This window comes from Chiloscyllium punctatum, chromosome 44 (assembly GCF_047496795.1).
Source record: "Chiloscyllium punctatum isolate Juve2018m chromosome 44, sChiPun1.3, whole genome shotgun sequence".
NCBI classification, from domain to species: domain Eukaryota; kingdom Metazoa; phylum Chordata; class Chondrichthyes; order Orectolobiformes; family Hemiscylliidae; genus Chiloscyllium; species Chiloscyllium punctatum.
In genome coordinates, this window is record NC_092782.1 from 62,384,648 (window position 1) to 62,403,012 (window position 18,365).

Here is an 18,365-nt window from a genome sequence, read left to right on the forward strand (position 1 = left end):
TAGGTTCCATAATGCCCCCTCTTTCTCTGTCACTGTTGTATATTCTCAATGAGTAATAACATTGCTGAGAGCTGTTATAATGTTTGAGACCCTTTATAAATTCAGGCATAAACATAGGAACTGGAGTGGGGCACTCAGTCCCTCAAACCTGTTCTGCCATTAAACAACATCATGGCTGATCTGGTTACTCTACCTTAAGGTGAAGGAACCTCTGGGGGTTGGTGACCATAACACGATAGAATTCATCCTGCAGTTGAGAGGGAGAAGCTGGATTCAGATGTAACGGGATTACAATTGAGTAAAGGGGAACTATAAAGCTGGAGGGAGGAGCTGGCCAGAGTTGATTGGAAAGGGGAGCCTAGCAGGGGAAACGATGGAGCAGCAATGGCAGGAGTTTCTGGGGGATAATTCAGGAATTGCAGCAGAAATTAATCCCAAAAAGAAGAAACATCCTGAGGGGAGGGCTAGGTAATCATGGCTGACAAGGGACATCAGGGACAGCACATAAACAAAAGCAAAAGGGTCAGGGGGTAGTGGCAGTGTGAAGTAGGAGGGCAAGCCAATTGCTAATATAAAAGAAGATTGCAAGAGATTTTTGTATTAGATAAGGATGACAGAGAAAAGAGCAGACATTGGAGTACTGGAAAATAAGGCTGGAGAAGTAGTAATGGGGAAACAAAGAAATGGCAGAGGAACTGATTAGGTACTGAATATATATACACTGTAGCATATCAGAACTTCAAGAGAGTCGGGGTGGCCATCTCTAAGGCAAAGGTGCTAGGGAAGTTAAAAGGTCTGAAGGAAGATAAATCTTGTGGAAGAGATGGGCTACACACCAGCAATCTGAAGGAGACAGCTGTGGAGACTTTGGAAGCATTGGTGGTGATCTTTCAGGAATCACTGGAGTCAGGAAGGGTCCCAGAGGATTGGAAAATGGTGATCATCCATGTTTAAGAAAGGACAGAGGCAGAAGACAGGAAACTATAGACTAGTTAGCCTGACTTCAGTCATTGGTTAGATTTGAGAGTCCATTTTTAGAGATGACATCAAACAGTACTTGGATGTTCACATTAAAATAGGGCTCAGTCAGCACAACTTCAAGGGGAGGTCATGCCTGGCTAATCTGTTAGAGTTCTTTGAGGCACTAACAACCAAGTTGGACAAAGGAAAGCAAGTGGACGTGATCTATTTGGATTTCTAGAAGGTATTTCACAAGGTGTCACACAGGAAGCTGGTAAATAAGGTAAGAGTCCATTGTGTTAGTAGGAAGGTGGATAGAGGATTTGCTGATTTGTAGAAGGCAGAGATTAAGATAAAGGGGTCATTGTTCAGGATGGCAGCTGATGACCAGTGGGGTTCCTCAGGGTTGAGCATTGAGACCACAATTATTCACATTATACATTAATGAGGGGCTTATTGCTCAGTTTGCAGATGTGGGGATTGTTGTTAAGTTTGCAGATGATACCAGGTTGATAGAGGGAGAGGTCGTGTTGAGGAAGCAGGAAGGTTGCAGAAGGACTTGGACACGCTAGGAGATGGGCAAAGAAGTGACTGATGGAATACAGCGTGGGAAAGTGTGAGGTTTTGCACTTTGCTGGGGAGAATAGAGATGTAGACTATTTTCTATATGGGGAAAGGCTTCAGAAATCTGAAGCACTAAGGGACTTGGAGGTCCTAGTACAGGATTCTCTTAAGGATAACTTGCACCTGCGTTTTTGATTTTGCCGCTGTTTACCTATTATTTACTATCAATGCTACTTAACTCTGTGATCTGCCTGTATTGGTTACAAGACAAAGCTTTACACTGTGCCTTGGTACACGTGACAATGAATTCAATTCAATTCAATTCGGGGTTGGATGGTAATTAGGAAGGCAAATGCAATATAAGCATTCATTTCAAGATGGCGAGCACACAAGCTGCGAGGTACTGCTAAGGCTGTATAATCTCTGGTCAGACTGCATTTGGAATATTGCAAGCAGTTTTGGGCCCCACATCTAAGGAAGGATGTGCTGCCATTGTAGGGAGTCCAGAGGAGGTTTACAAGATTGATCCCGCAATAAAGGCTTGTCATACAAGAAGCAGTTGAGGACTCCAGGTCAGTACTTGATGGAGTTCAAAAAGATGAGGGGGGATTATATTGAAACTTACAGAATACTTAGAAGCCTGGATAGAGTGGACATTGAGAAGATGTTTCCACCAGTAGAAAGAGTGAAGGGATGACCCTTTAACACTGAGATGAGCAGGAATTTCTTCAGCCAGAGAGTGGGAAATCTGTGGAATTCATTGCTACAGAGGACTGTGGAGACCAAGTCAGTGAGTGTATTTAAGACAGAAATAGATAGGTTCTTGAGTGGTAAGGGGATGGAGTGTTATGGGGAAAAGGCAGGAGAATGGGGATTGAAAAACATATTATCTATGATTAAATGATGCAGCAGGCTTGATGGGCTGAATGGCCTAATTTGCTAATATATCTTATGGTTTTATGGTCTTGTGTTTAAAGGTAGTGAATTGGGTTTCAGTCATGCAGGCTGCTTTGTCTTAGATGGTGTCAAGCTTCTTAAATATTAGAGCTGCACTTATTCAGGCAAGTGGGGAATATTCTATCACACTTCTGATTAATGCCTTGTAGATGGTGGACATGAAATGATTTATAACTTTTTATTCTCCTTTAAAGTTAACTTACGCAAGGAGTATTCCCCTGATAATACTCACCTGCTGCATTTGACCTAGTTAATTCCACAAATGCTTAGTTTTGGGATTGTTAGTGGGATTTAGGTAACTATCCCACAGGAGAACCAGCTGACTGCAAATGTTCCTTTCATCCAAATAGTTTGTTTAATTTTAATAAGCCTCAGGTATGCAACAAACTTCCTAGATATTTTCTGGATTTGGGATTTCTCTTCAGGAAACACATAAGGAAGTGTATAAGTATATAAAAGTGTCTAAGATGCAGAAAAGTGTGAGCTGATTCACTTTGGAAGGATCAACAGGAATGCAGAGCACTGGGCTAATGGTAAGATTCCCGGTAGTGTAGATGAGCAGAGAGATCTTGGTGTCCAGGTACATAGATCCCTGAAAGTTGCCACCAGGTTGATAGGGTTGTTAAGGAGACATACGGTGTGTTAGTTTCTGTTAGTAGATGGAGTGAGTTTTGGAACCATGAGGTCATGCTGCAGCTGTACGAAACTCTGGTGCGGCCGCACTTGGAGTACTGCATATAGTTCTGGTCACCTCATTATAGGAAGGATGTGGAAGCTTTGGAAAGGGTTTAGAGGAGATTTACTCAAGGATGTTGCCTGGTATGGAGGGAAGGACCTACGAGGAAAGGCTGAGGGACTTGAAGCTGTTTTTGTTGGGGAGAGGAAGGTTGAGAGGTGACTTAATTAAGACATATAAGATAATCAGAGGGTTAGATTGGGTGGATAGGGAGAGCCTTTTTCCTCAGATGGTGATGGTTAGCATGAGGGGACATAGCTTTAAATTGAGGGGTGATAGATACAGGACAGATGTCAGAAGCAGTTTCTTTACTCAGAGTAGCAGGGGCGTGGAACACACTGCCTGAAATGGTAGTAGACCCGCCAACATTAAGGACATTTTAATGGTCATTGGACAGGCATATGGACGAGAATGGATTAGTGTAGGTTTGATGGGCTTCAGATTGGTTCCACAAGTTGGTGCAACATTGAGGGTCAACGGGCCTGTTCTGTGCTGAAATGTTCTATGTTCTATATTAGGGTTTGACTTGATTATTACAAAAAACCTAAATGAGCCAATTTGCTAATTTTACAATTTTATTAACAGAAATTAACAAGCAATATACTTCAAGTGGATTAGTATATTGCTGTACCAAAATTAGCAAAAGCTGGAATACCAACCTAACAGAATCCAATTTAATGTTGCTTGCAACTATTCAAGAATATCTGAGAAGATGTTGGAATAAAATGCCCATCGATATTTAAAATTTTACTTGAAAGGCCTGAGTGTGAGAGATCTTTTCCCAGTTGAAGAAAATATCTTCAGAGAAGTGTTCTGTAAGGGTCCCCAATAATTTGCAAATTTCAATGAAGCAGTCTTACTTTTATAATATTTGCACAGTTCCTACTTTGCAAATGTGGGTATGTGTTCCTCCACTTACAGGTAATAAAACGTAGACATAGAACAGTACAGCACAGTACAGGCCCTTCAGCCCTCGATGTTGTGCCAACCTTGTATCCTACTCTAAGATCAAACTAACCTACATACCCTTCATTTTACTATGATCTGTGCGCCTATCCAAGAGTCACTTAAATGTCCCTAATGTATCTGACTCTACTACCTACCATTGCTGGCAGTGCATCCCGTGCACCCACAACCCCTAATGAAGGTCTTTTGCCCAAAATGTCGATTTTCCTGCTTCTCGGATGCTGCCTGACCTGCTGTGCTCTTCCAGCACCACACTCTTATCTCTGTGCAAAGAACCTATCTGTGACATCTCCCCTAAACCTTCCTCCAATCACCTTAAAATTATGGCCCCTCATGATAGCCATTTTCACCCTGGGAGAAAGTCTTTTGATAATCCACTCTCTCTACGCCTCTCATCATCTTGTACACCTCCATCAAGTCACCTCTCACCCTTCTTTACTCCAGTGAGAAAAGTCTTAGCTCCCTCAATCTTTCTTCATAAGACATGCCCTCCTGTCCGGGCAGCATCCTGGTAAATCTCCTCTGCACTCTATCCCTGCTATAATGAGGCGACCAGAACTGAACACAATATTCTGTGGGGTCTAACCAGGACTCTATAGAGCTGCAGCATAACCTCATGGCTCTTAAACTCAATCTTCCCTGCGAATGAAAGTCAACACACCATATGCCTTCTTGCCATCCAAGTTGATAGGGTTGAGAGTGTGGTGCTGGAAAAGCACAGCAGGTCAGGCAGCATCCGAGGAGCAGGAGAATCGACACAGGAATGATTCCTGATGACGGGCTCTGGCCAGAAACATCAATTCTCCTGCTGCTCGGATGCCGCCTGACCTCCTGTGCTTTTCCAGCAACACACTCTCGACTCTGATCTCAGCATCTGCAGACCTCACTTTCTCCAAGTTGATAGGGTTGTTAACTTTGAGGGATCTATGGACATGGACCCAAGATCCCTCTGTTCCTCCACAAGAGTCCTGGCTTTAACCTGTAATCTGCATTTAAATTCGACCTTCCAAAATGAATCACTTCACATGCTTCCAGGTTGAACTCCATCTGCCACTTATCAGTCCAGTTCTGCATCCCGTCAATGTCCCGCTGCAACCTACAACTGCCCTCCATACAGTGGCTCAGTAGTTAGTACTGCTGCCTCACAGTGCCAGGGACCTGAGTTGAAATCCAGCTTCGGGTGACTGCAAATTCCACACAGACATTCTCCCTGTGTCTGTGTGGGTTTCCTCCAGGTGCTCTGGTTTCCTCCCACAATCCAAAGATGTGCAGGTTAGGTGAATTAACCATGCTAAATTGCCCATAGTGTTCAGGGATATGTTGGTTAGATGCGTTGGTCAGAGGTAAATGTAGAGTAATAGGGAAGGGAATTGGGTCTGGCTGGGTTACTCTTTGAAGGGTTGGTGTGATCTCGTTAGGCCTGTTTGAAGGGCCTGTTTCCACGCGATAGGGATTTTATGATTCTATGTAGGGATTCTATGACTCCACTACCTTTGTGTTGGCAAACTTACTAACCCACCCTTCCACTCCCTCACCCAAGTCATTTATAAAAATCACAGAGAGCATAGGTCTTAGAACAGATCCCTGTAGAAAACCACTGGTCACCGAGCTCCAGGCTGAATACTTTCCGTCTACTACTAGCCAACAATGCTGCATTATTTTTCACATTATTCCTTAACTATTTGATAAAGTCTCCTTTATGAAGTTTTGAGTTTTTATCAAATCAATGTATTTGTAATGTTTCATACACTTTATTTCTTACATCTCTTCCCTAATCTTTCAATCTTAAAAAAATGCTTTGATAAAGATTTATCAGTTAAAAAACAATTCTGTGTTTATGTGTTCTCTTACCCTAGTCTCTAATGGTATTTGTGTGATAGCATTTTTGCTATTCTTGACAGTTAAATGGTTCCTGCCTTTCTCCTGTAATTAACATTTTGCTTTCATGCCCAGGAATGATTTTACCATGTGTCTTTTCAGTGACTAACCTTTTGTTTATACATTTGTATTCTTTGTACTGAGCGCTAATTTAATTAATAGCATATATGTGCCATCTTTATATCCCCTTTCTGGTATAACAGGTACATTCTTTCCCTGAGAGCTGGGATGGAGCTTTTGTGGTTAATTCCAACGTGAATCTTTATCTTTTACATTATTTTAACATTTGTGTATATCCTACCTTATTAGTTATAATTATTTCTCAACCAAACCTATATTTCAAACATGATTTGGAGATGCTGGTGTTGGACTGGGGTGTACAAAGTTAAAAATCACACAACACCAGGTTATAGTCAAACAGGTTTAATTGGAAGCACACTAGCTTTCAAAAGCTCTCCAAAAGCTAGTGTGCTTCCAATTAAACCTGTTGGACTATAACCTGGTGTTGTGTGATTTTTAACTTTATATTTCAAACAAGTATCATTATAGCTAGGCACTAAGGAAAACCAGGGAGGCAAGAGGTGAATATCTCTTCACGTAGATCTCAGCTGCTGATGTGCTCTTATATTGTTTTTGTATGACTGACCTTGTTTGGTTTCTGATCAGTGGTGAGCACTGAGTTGCTAATGGGTAGCGGAATTCAGCAATGGTAATGGTAAGGGAGATGCTCATTTGCTTTGCATTAGCTAAGTGCACGTTATTTGCCTCTTATTAGCACAAGCCCGGGGATGTGTCCATGCCTTATTGAATATGGAAATGAACTGCTTCAGTATCGGTAGATTTGTGAATGGCATTGAACACTGTGCAATCATCAGTGAACATCCTACCTTTGCCCTAATAATGGCAGGAATAATGATCGTTCTCTGGCTCCACATGTTTTGACCTGTGTTATGAGTCTACTGTGTCGTTTTATTATCTGTCATGTTCAATTGGTTCAGTGTTCGATTATGCGAGGCTGGTAACTGATCTTTATCTTCTTTACTCGGACGGTTAACCCTGGATGTAGACACAGAGCTGAAGTATACACAAATGATCTAGAGCTGGGATAAATGTGGTGCAGACATAGAATGACTGGATCAATATTTTAAAATACTTGTGAATAAATCTTACACAATTAGAAACTAGTGTTGTGTCTGCATTGCTCTGAAGTATGTTAAAAATTACAGCAAGCTAGCAAAACACATTATTGTAACAAACACAGGCAATACTGGAGAAATTCAGCAGGTGTGGCAGCATCTGTGGAGAGAGAAAGAGAGTTAACATTTGATTCCAATATGACTGTACTTTAAAGAATCTTCTTACCTTTATCTCCAGCATTTTCTGTTTATCTAACCTTATTTCTGATATTAAGTATCACTTACTGCTTTGAACTTGTGGGTAGGCCCTGTCTTTAACTGTCTAATTTATTTTTTTTGGGGGGAGTAAGTTGAACTTTAAGGCACAGCCAAGCAAGACAAGACAATAGAACAATTTGGAGCTTTACATAACTTTCATACTCAGTTAGTCAGTTTAAAAAGCTCAACAAGCTCATACTTTAACTTAATAAGTTATGATCATTCATAATTGATCATTCATGGCAGATGGAGTTTAATTCAGATAAATGCGAGGTGCTGCATTTTGGGAAAGCAAATCTTAGCGGGACTTATACACTTAATGGGAAGGTCCTAGGGAGTGTTGCTGAACAAAGAGACCTTGGAGTGCAGGTTTATTGCTCCTTGAAAGTGGAGTTGCAGGTAGATAGGATAGTGAAGAAGGCGTTTGGTATGCTTTCCTTTATTGGTCAGAGTATTGGGTACAGGGGTTGGGAGGTCATGTTGCGGCTGTACAGGACATTGGTTAGGCCACTGTTGGAATATTGCGTGCAATTCGGTCTCCTTCCAATCGGAAAAATGTTGTGAAACTTGAAAGGGTTCAGAAAAGATTTACAAGGATGTTGACAGGGTTGGAGGATTTGAGCTAGAGGGAGAGGCTGAACAGGCTGGGGCTGTTTTCCCTGGAGTGTCAGAGGCTGAGAGGTGACTTTATAGAGATTTATAAAATCATGAGGGGCGTGGATAGGATAAATAGACAAAGTCTCTTTTCTGGAGTGGGGTAATCCAGAAATAGAGGGGCATAGGTTTAGGGTGACGGGAAGGATTTAAAAGGGACCTAAGGGGCAACTTTTTCACGCAGAGGGTGGTACGTGTATGGAATGAGCTGCCAGAGGAAGTGGTGGAGGCGAATACAATGGCAACATTTAAAAGGCGCCTGGATGGGTATATGAATAGGAAGGGTTTGGAGGGATATGGGCTGGTGTTGGCAGGTGGGACTAGATTGGGTTGGGATATCTGGGCGGCATGGATGGGTTGGACTGAAGGGTCTGTTTCCATGCTGTACATCTCTATGACTCTAAAATCCTATAATCCTCCAGCTTAATGTTGTGAATCTACCTGTAGCTGAATGAATCACAGAATCCCTAAAGTGTAGAAGCAGGCCATTCAGCCCATCAAGTCTTCAAAGAACATCCCACCCAGATCTACTCTATCCCTACATTTCCCATGGACAATCCACCTAACCTAATCCACCCACCCAACTTATCTCTCCACCCCGGAGGCTCCCTGCTTCCATTCCTGATGAAGGGCTTTTGCCTGAAACGTTGATTTTCCTGCTCCTCGGGTGCTGCCTGACCTGATGTGCTTTTCAAGCACCACTCTAATCTAAACGCTGATTTCCAGCATCTGCAGTCCTCACTTTTGCCTAATCCACCTAACCTGCGTATCTTTCGACTGTGGAAGGAAACCAGAGCACTCAGAGAAAACCCATGCACATGCAGTGAGAATGTGCAAAGTCCACACAGACAGTCACCCGTGGCAGGAATCAAACCCAGGTCCCTGGCACTGTGAGGTAGCAGTGCTAACCACTGAGCCACTGTGCCACCCAAATGACTGCAGCACTTCAATATGTCCAGGACAATATGGGATGGGCAATAAATGATGGCCTTGCTGGCAACACTCCCATCTCACAAATGAAGGGCCTGTTTCCACACTGTAAGTAATCTAATCTAATCTAATCAATGAATTTTGGATAGTAGGTGTCAACGCGAAATCAGATCAGCTCTGATTGTATTCACTTGTCAGAAAATCCCTACAGAAGAGTCATATAACCCCTGTGGAAACAGGCTATTTGGCCAACCAAGCCCACACCAACCCTCTGAAGAGTATCCCACCCAGATCCATTCCCTGTGATTAATGCACCTAACCTACACATCCCCTGAACACTAGGGATAATTTCCCATGGCCAATGCACCTAACCTACACATCTTTGGACTGTGGGACGAAACCAGAGCACCCAGAGAGAACCCACACGGGGAGATTGTACAAACTCCACTCAGTCACCCAAGATTGGAATTGAACCTAGGTTCCTGGCGTTGTGAGACAGCAGTGCTAACCATTGAGCCATCGTGTCACCCGTAGGTAGTGGGCAGGCTCATATGTCTCATATTTAATACATATAGCATCTGGAATAATATAAGAGGGCTGGAAATAATAATCTAGAATCAGGAATCAGGTGTAATAGGAATCACTATGAAAGATCGCTGTCAAAGAACAAGACTGATAGTAAAATTGTTGCAGGTTACAGCCTAATTAGGAAGGTCAGTGCAGACGAATCACATAGGGTAGCTGTACTCGTTAGAAATTACATAATGCAGAAGGCAAAAAGACACTTAACTAGCAGAAGATTAAAAACAGAATCATATGGATTGAAATAAAAGACAAGATCAATCACATTAGTCAAAGTATACTATAGTTGAGCTAATGTTAGAAAAGAGTAAGGAGTAAAGAAATGACTAAAGGACTTTGATTAAAATCATGTGAGATATTTATTTAATAGCAAATGAATTCAGATAAAAAGTAGAACAAGGAAAATGAACAAAAGATTTCACAAGTACGTACAGATTTCCTTCTGACCCTGTTTGTAAAATGACCAACCCAAGAGGGAACATTGAAGCAAAACAGAAAGTGCTGCACAAAGTCAGCATGTCTGGCAGCATCAGTGGAGAGAGAAACCGAATTAATGTTTTGAGTCCAAAACAATTCTTCTTCAAAACAACATTGCTGAATGGAATGATAGGAAATGAACCAGAGTATATAAGGGAAGTGAGTGCAGGAGAATGACTTTGCAATAGTGGTCACAAAATGACAAAGTTTTAAACGATTGCAAATGACAAAAATAAGACAAAAATCAAAGGAAAGAAACGATTGTAAAGGATGAGAATTAATCGAGGTAAATAAACAAAACTGGGAAAGATGTACTGGCAAAGCAAATTGAAGAGGTGTGGGAACATTAAAAACAGTGAACAATACAGTTTTGGTAAAATATTTCCTGCTAAAGCAAGTGAAACTAAACAGTAATAGCAGATCATGGAGGAATTCCGATACAAGAGAAAAAGTGAAACTAAACAGAAAGATATCCATTAAGTGCATATACCATAAAGGAAAGGATGGTAACAGGTAATGTAGAATATTGACTGGGAAATAAAGAATCCAAAGAACAATCAGACAGGCAAAGACAAATGGTGGACTTAAATTATCAAGGAATATAAAAATTAAGTAAATATTCTCAAACATAAAAAACAAAAGAAAATTAACATAGTCTTAGAGGTATAGGTGGGTACTGCAGATGCTGGAAATTAGAGTCAAGATTAGAGCGGTGCTGGAAAAGCACAGCAGGTCAGGCAGCATTCGAGGAGCAGGAGAGTCGACATTTTGGGCATAAGCACTTCAACAGAAAAAGATCTTTTGTCTGATTTGAGTCTGTGCTGATCACAAACAGCCGCCTAACTATAGAGTATTACATTACCACCAATACAGCAACAGGCAGACAGCTCATTTGATTCTTAGGTATAAAAAGGAAGCTTAAAAAGGTTTACCCAAGAATTTCAGACCAATTTACACCTCCTACCCATCAACCCCCACTTCCCAGGAACTTTAAAATGCAGCTGAATTTTAGTGACTTGGTCAGCTTCCAAAAGGTAACTAATCCTACTGAATTATTTCAAAGAATTAACAGAGAGAATAAATAAGGCAGATATGTTAGATGTAATATATTTGAACTTTCAAAAGGCTTTCAATAAAGTGTTTAAAAGCAAAACATTGCAGATGCTGGAAATCTGAAACAAATACAAAGAATGCAGCAGGTTTAGCAGCATCTGTGGAGACAGAAACAGGGTGAAGCTTTTGAGAGTCAAGAGACAAAGGGTCACTGGACTCGAAATGTCTTTCTCTCCAAAAATGCTAGTACATGTATTTGGAAAGGCAAGGACTGATTAGAGATAGTCAACATGGCTTTGTGCATGGGAAATCATGTCTCACAAACATGATTGAGTTTTTTGAAGAAGTAACAAAGAAGATTGATGAGGGCAGAGCAGTAGATGTGATCTATATGGATTCCAGTAAGGCGTTCGACAAGGTTCCCCATGGGAGACTGATTAGCAAGGTTAGATCTCATGGAATACAGGGAGAACTAGCCATTTCGATACAGAACTGGCTCAAAGGTAGAAGACAGTGGGTGGTGGTGGAGGGTTGTTTTTCAGACTGGAGGCCTGTGACCAGTGGAGTGCCACAAGGGTCGGTGCTCGGCCCTCTACCTTTTGTCATTTACATAAATGATTTGGATGCGAGCATAAGAGGTACATTTAATAAGTATGCAGATGACACCAAAATTGGAGGTGTAGTGGACAGCGAAGAGGGTTACCTCAGATTACAACAGAATCTTGACCAGATTGTCCAATGGGCTGAGAAGTGGCAGATGAAGTTTAATTTAGATAAATGCGAGGTGCTGCATTTGGGAAAGCAAATCTTCGCAGGACTTATACACTTAATGGTAAGGTCCTAGGGAGTGTTGCTGAACAAAGAGACCTTGGGGTGCAGGTTCATAGCTCCTTGAAAGTGGAGTCGCAGGTAGATAGGATAGTGAAGAAGGTATGCTTTCCTTTATTGGTCAGCGTATTGAGTACAGGAGTTGGGAGGTCATGTTGCGGCTGTACAGGACATTGGTTAGGCCACTGTTGGAATATTACGTGCAATTCTGGTCTCCTTCCTATCGGAAAGATGTTGTGAAACTTGAAAGGGTTCAGAAAAGATTCACAGTGATGTTGCCCGGGTTGGAGGATCTGAGCTACAGGGAGAGGCTGAACAGGCTGGGTCTGTTTTCCCTGGAGCATCAGAGGCTGAGGGGTGACCTTAAAGATGTTTACACAATTACAAGGGGCATGGATAGGATAAATAGACAAAGTCTTTTCCCTGGGGTGGGGGAGTCCAGAACTAGAGGGTATAGGTTTAGGGTGAGAGGGGAAGGATATAAAAGGGACCTAAGGGGCAACTTTTTCACGCAGAGGGTGGTACATGTATGGAATGAGCTGCCAGAGGATGTGGGGGAGGCAGGTACAATTGCAACATTTAAGAGGCATTTGGATGGGTATATGAATAGGAAGGGTTTGGAGGGATATGGGCCAGGCGCTGGCACGTGGGACTAGATTGGGTTGGGATAACTGGTCAGTGTGGACAGGTTGGACTGAAGGGTCTGTTTTTATGCTGTACATGACTCTATGACCTGCTGAATTTCTCTAGCGCTCTCTGTTTTTGTTTCAGATTTCCAGTTCTGTGCTTTATTTTAGTAAAAATAGGGTAGTCCTGAAGCCTATGCACTCTGCAAGGGAATAAAGTGATAAGTCTGTTTTTCAGGTTGTAAACGTGTAGGTCGTTTATGAAATGTTTATAGGCTGTTGAGTGTTAAAACCCTTCAAAACTAATCAAAATCTCAACAGCACAATAACCATCACTGATTTCCCTGGTTCTTTAGCTCAAAGCAATTGATTATTTGCCAGGAAAAGCAGACCTTCATGTGACTGCTGAACCTAAGCTCTCTGTCAACAAAATCTGGAATTGCTGAAATTTTTGAGTGGCTTTATATTTTATATCATTATAGGAAACTGTTAGAGTCTTCATGATTGCATGAAAAAAACCATCCCTAAACCTAAACGTTTTGTTCTTTGTTTTTAATGAAAATCACTTAGAGTCATGGAGTTGTACAGTACAGAAACAGATCCTTTAGTCCAACGTGTCCATGCTGACCAGAGATTCTCCATTATTCTAGTCCCATGTTAAAGGCACTTGATGTATATTCCTCTAAACCCTTTCTATTCATATACACATCCAGATGCTTTTTAAACATTGTAATTGTCAGAAAGTTTGTTATTTTTTTGAGAATGCCTATGATGGAAATAATATCAATGATTTTACCCTGAATTTACTTAAAATATCAGTGATTTGCCTATTCTCACGTAAATCAGCTGCAACGTATGATGAGGGAGAAATTTCTCTGAATGGGCATAAAACGCTGATCAATTTGTGCTGTTTGCTTTATCAAAATAAGATTTCACCATCAATTATCCATCATTTTGAAATTTCTGAATTTATACCTTAAATATTCAGTAAATTCACCTCAACATGTTAAGTCTGGTAATTAATAGCATAAATACCTGTCAACTTCTGTCTCTAAACCCAAACTTTTTTGATTTATCTTTCTGAACCTGCTGTTCAATTTGCCCCTTCCCAACTGATGGTTATTTCTTAATCCTTACATTTCACTTGTTAAGGAGATGTCCTGTTTCCTCAGTATTTGTATCAGCTCACACTTTAAGTAAATTGTACTGGACCTGAAAAGTGCAGGGGCAGATCCGATTAATAGCTGAGAGGGCCAACTATCCTGTTGGAACACAGCCTGCTATAATGTTCCAATTTATCAAAATGTTGCTGGAGAGCTCAAAGCAGCATTGGCAGTGATTTAAGAAATAACCAATTTCCTGTCGTTTCAGCTTTCTAACCCATTAGTTCATCAGGTTCTTGGAAACATTTTGGTATTCCTTATTTTTTGCAAACCACCTTCCAAATGGATTCACTAAAGCAGCCGTCAGATAATGTGCTTCAGTTTTTACTGTTTGTTTCCAATAGCACTGCTCCAGCCTCTTACTAAGTACTTTAAAGAAGTATCCAGTTGAATTCTTTTCCAAGTTCTGCTATGCGACAAAATAAAACCGATTAATGCGTAGACAAAGCAACTTTTACAGGAGAAGGTCATGATTACAAGCTTTGCAGGAGATCAGAAGATAATCTTCAGTGAGCTTTTTAGGCCTTCACAAGTAACCTTTCTGATTCTGTTTTCAAGTATTGAAATGCTTTGTTTCTTTTTACATGTTTTAGTATATTTTGTGTTACAACCAGATGACTGTTAATTTGGTTCCCCTCTTTCTAACAGCCTTTTGGTTAGTCACAATAATTCCTATTTATCATGAAGCAATCACACTTCAATTAGAGGTGCAATACTAGAGGTGCACACTCTAACACAGGTATAAAGTTTAAAAAGCAGACTGTCGAATACAGACAGTAAAAATAAAGCCGATACAATTTAAAATATTCGGAGTCCCCTGAGTTGCTAGACTTTAACCTGAGACCACAGTTGTTTATTGGTTGATCAGAATCCTTAGCAGTAGCAAAATTTATGGATATCTTTGTGGTTAATGTTTGTTTTTCTACATTGTTTTTCTTACCAGACAATACTTTAGAGATGAGGGACTTCCAGTCCTTGATGTTACCAATCCACATTTCTCTGTCCCTCCTGCTGTTCAAAAGCAGATGCTGAAATATGGTTCCATTGTATATTCTCAAGTCATTATCCATCCAAGCAGGACAATCCACAGGCAACACTTAAGACCATAAGACCATAAGACATAGGAGTGGAAGTAAGGCCATTCGGCCCATCGAGTCCACTCCGCCGTTCAATCATGGCTGATGGGCATTTCAGCTCCACTTACCAGCGTTCTCCCCGTAGCCCTTAATTCCTCTAGACAACAAGAATCTATCAATCTCGGCCTTGAAGACATTTAGCGTCCCGGCTTCCACTGCACTCCGTGGCAATGAATTCCACAGGCCCACCACTCTCTGGCTGAAGAAATGTCTCCGCATTTCCGTTCTGAAATGACCCCCTCTAATTCTAAGGCTGTGTCCACGGGTCCTAGTCTCCTCGTCTAACGCAAACAATTTCCTAGCATCCACCTTTTCCAAGCCATATATTATTTTGTACGTCTCTATTAAGTCTCCCCTTAATCTTATAAACTCCAACGAATACAATCCCAGTATCCTCAGCCGTTCCTCATATGCTAGACCTGTCATTCCAGGGATCATCGGTGTGAATCTCCGCTGGACATGTTCCAGTGCCAGTATGTCCTTCCTGAGGTGTGGGGACCAAAACTGGACACAGTACTCCAAATGGGGCCTAACCAGAGCCTTTTCAAGTCTTAGTAGTACATCTCTGCTTTTATATTCCAACCCTCTTGAGATAAGAGACAACATTGCATTCGCTTTCTTAATCACGGACTCAACCTGCATGTTTACCTTTAGAGAATCCTCGACTAGCACTCCCAGATCCCTTTGTGCTTTGGCTTTATTAATTTTCTCACCGTTTAGAAAGTAGTCCATGCTTTTATTCTTTTTGCCAAAGTGCAAGACCTCGCACTTGCTCACGTTAAATTCCATCAGCCATTTCCTGGACCACTCTCCCAACCTGTCTAGATCCTTCTGTAGCCTCCCCACTTCCTCAGTACTACCTGCCTGTCCACCTAATCGTCTGAGGGCAATTAATAATTGCCCTATGAATGAGGGCAATTAGGAGCTGACAATTGGTTGTGTGTGGTAGCAACCCATGTGGTGAAAAGGTCTGGTGTGTGAGAGTGAGGACATGGCCTTGAGCCCTAAAATTGTTGAATTCAATATTATGTCCAGAAGCTGCAGAGTTCCCAAGCAGAAGACGAGGTGCTGTTGGATTCCTGTTAATCCAGTGTAGCTAGAGAATATGCTTGTTGTTTTACTTTGTTTCAGTACAACGTCAAAGGAGGTTAATATTGTATTTCTGTAGCAAAGATGTTTTACCAAAAAGGTGATTTCATCTTTACAGCAAACAGCTCTGTCAACTGAAACAGCAGCTGGTTCCATGGAGCAAGTGTATGTCTGCATTAACACCTTAGTTTAGAGAGAGAGTGTTTAAGATATTTATGGAAATGTATGACTCATCATTTTACTTGCAGACTGACCTTGCTTAAATACACAATTTGTTGATTTGGAGCCTGAAGTTTGATTTGCTTGGAATGTACATTATTCTGTGTTTTGAATTATTCATTGGTATTCTGCCTATTTAAATATTTTGTACACAGATTAAAGGTTGTCTCCTTGGATCTTGTGCCTTTGAATTGTTTATCTGGGCAGAAAATAATTATGCTTCAAATTATAGAGACCACGAGATCCAATTACAAGGGTGGCCAGTGGTGTTAAGCCTGAGAGAAAACAGCAGCAAAACTTGCATTTTTCACCAATGCATCTGTATTGACAGATAGGAACCAGTCAGGTGCATGCAGCAACTTCATTTTTTTAATGTATTCGATGTGACTATTCAGAGCACAGATTTGAATGTATTGCAATGGAGTATGAAACCGGAAATCACTGATTTCCCATAACCTAGTACTTGCTTCAACAACCTTGGATTAACAAGTTATTTGGTAGTTTCAATTTCTGTTTTTGAGGGATTAATTTGGCTTTTCACTGGGAGAGTTCAACAAAGAGAGAAACTCTATAAAGGGAACAGGGTATTCTGGACTTAGTGCTAAGAAATGAGCCAGACTTTCAAGTCAGGAACACTTGGGAGGCAGAGATCATAATATGGTCGAGTTCAGTCTGCAGTTTGAAAGAGAGAAGGCAAAATTGGTTGTAATGGTGTTACAGTTAAATAAAGGTAATTACAGGGCCATGAGAGAGGAACTGATGAAAATCGACTGGAAGCAGAGCCTAGTGGGGAAGACAGTAAAGCAACAATTGCAGGAGTTTCTTGGTATAATTGAGGACACAGTACAGAGGTTCATCCCAAAGAAAAGAATGATTATCTGGATAATTCAGAGGCAACATTCATCCGTGTGAATCTCCGCTGGACACGCTCCAGTGCCAGTGTGTCCTTCCTGAGGAGTGGCACCCAAAACTGAACACAGTATTCTAAATGGGGCTGAATTAAAGCTTTCTCAGGTCTCAGAAGCATATCGCTGCTTTTATATTCCAACCCTCTTGAGGTAAACAACAACATTACATGTGCTTTCTTAACCATGGACTCAAACTGCAAGTCAACCTTTAGAGAATCCTGGACTAGCACTCCCAGATTCCTATGTACTTGCGTTTTATGAATTTTCTCACCCTTTAGAAAATAGTCCACGCTTGTATTCTTTTTTCCAAAGTGCAAGACTTTGCATTTGCTCACGTTGAATTTCATCAGCCATTTCCTGAGATTAGACAGCCATGGCTGACAAAGGAAGTCAGGAAAGGTATCATGGGAAAAGAGAGAGCCTTTAAAGTGGCCAAGTGCATTAGGAAATCAGAAAATTGGGAAGACTACAAAAATAAACAGAGGAATACAAGGAGAAATAAGGAAGGGGAGGATCAAATATGAAGGTGAGCTAGCCAGTAATATTAGAAATGACAGTAAAAGTTTCTTTCAATACAAAAGAAACAAACGAGAGGCAAAAGTAGAAATTGGGCTGCTCCAAATTGATGCAGGAAGGCTAGTGATGGGAGATAAGGAAACAGCTGAAGAACTTAATAAGTACTTTGTATCAGTCTTCACAGTGGGAGACATGAGTAATATCCCAACAATTAAGGAGAGTCAGGGGGCAGAGTTGAGTATGGTGGCCATTACAAAAGAGAAAATGCTAGAAAAGCTAAAAGGTCTAAAAATTGATAAATCTCCTGGCCCTGATGGGCTACACCCTAGAGTTCTGAGGGAGGTGGCTGAGGAAATAACGGAGGCATTGGGGGTTGTGATCTTTCAAAAATCACTAGAGTCAGGGAAAGTCCCAGATGATTGGAAAATCGCTGTTGTAACCCCCTTGCTCAAGAAAGGATCAAGACAAAAGATGGAAAATTATAGGTCGATTAGCCTAACCTCGGTTGTAGGTAAAATTCTAGAATCCATTGTTAAGGATGAGATTTCTAAATTCTTGGAAGTCCAGGGTCGGATTAGAACAAGTCAGCATGGATTTAGTAAGGGGAAGTCATGCTTGATAAACCTGCTAGAATTCTTTGAAGTAACAAGTAGGTTAGACCAGGAAAACCCAGTGGGTGTTCTCTATCTAGACTTCCAAAAGGTCTTTGATAAGGTGCTTCACGGGAGG

At 41.2% G+C, this 18,365-nt stretch overlaps 1 protein-coding gene across 1 annotated transcript in view; it reads left to right on the plus strand.

Moving 5' to 3' along the window:
* elapor2b (endosome-lysosome associated apoptosis and autophagy regulator family member 2b) overlaps positions 1–18,365 on the plus strand; it is a 126,449-nt gene that overhangs the window by 7,664 nt on the left and 100,420 nt on the right. The gene's annotated exons all lie outside the window — the stretch shown is intronic.